The sequence below is a fragment of the Pyxicephalus adspersus genome, chromosome 4 (genome assembly GCF_032062135.1).
Source record: "Pyxicephalus adspersus chromosome 4, UCB_Pads_2.0, whole genome shotgun sequence".
In the NCBI taxonomy this organism is placed as follows: domain Eukaryota; kingdom Metazoa; phylum Chordata; class Amphibia; order Anura; family Pyxicephalidae; genus Pyxicephalus; species Pyxicephalus adspersus.
The window spans coordinates 138,705,612-138,706,683 of NC_092861.1; positions in this window are offsets into that span (position 1 = coordinate 138,705,612).

Genomic DNA, 1,072 nt, shown 5'->3' on the forward strand with positions numbered 1-1,072 from the left:
AAAAAAAGCGTATTTATGTTTCCTTTCTCCCTTCTTTTTGTACATAGTAGGTACAGATTAAGCACTATGTACTCTCTTTGAACTACTTTAACAGTTTTTTTTTTTCCTCCTGAATGTAACGAAAAGATGAGTTGACTATAATTATATGTATATATAATTAGTCGGTTCACTAAGAATTGTGAGACTGTATTCTTTGTACTGTACATGTTTTGTAGTTCTCCCAATAAATTTTTGGAAATGAAAAAAAAGCATACCGTTGATGTTTTGTCTAAACGGTGGGGGTCTGTCTTTTCCTAGTGTATTAAAAAAAAAAAAAAGCGAAAAAAACAGAGAAAAGGAAAAAAAAAAAAAAGAAAAGTTTCATGGCATTCAGCCAAGACTAATAACAAGTATTGTAGAAGGTTCCAAAGTACTCATTGGGTATAGGTAGAATTTTGAACTTGTGTGGTTGTGCAATTGCTTTCACTTATCACATGGCTGGTCTGATAATATACTGAGTACTAAATCAACCATCTGCATTTCCTGGTCTCATTTAGAAAGTTTAAAAAAAATTGCATTTATATACAAAGGATATGTATGCCCCTTCCTATCAAAATGTGCATCTGATTTACTGATGAAACTAAATCCATTTGCTTTCAACTGGAACTCTTTTCTTCTCTATCCCCATGCTATACAGCCAGGGAGTTCTGTTGAAAAGGCTTACAATACAATTGGGTTATTCATTCTCTGGCTTAGTAATTACAGGAATCTCAAGCTAATTAAATTAATGATAGAATTGAATATAAAAACTATAATCTATACTGTTTTAGCTGGTGTGTATGCAGGTTTTTTTTTTCTCTAATTAAAAGTTTTATCCCCTGGAATTCAATGTTTATACATAGTATGGGTGCTGTTTCAAAAGGGCTAATAAACATTTTTATTTATATCCTGGTAAGGTTTTATATTGAGTTTAAAAAAAGGTACATATTTAATGAGTGTCCTATAGGAATGCACACAGGCTTTTGTAGAGTAGCAGATTTGTCTAAAAGTGTCAACATGAACCACATAATTGGGGCTGTGCCCCTGGGGAGGA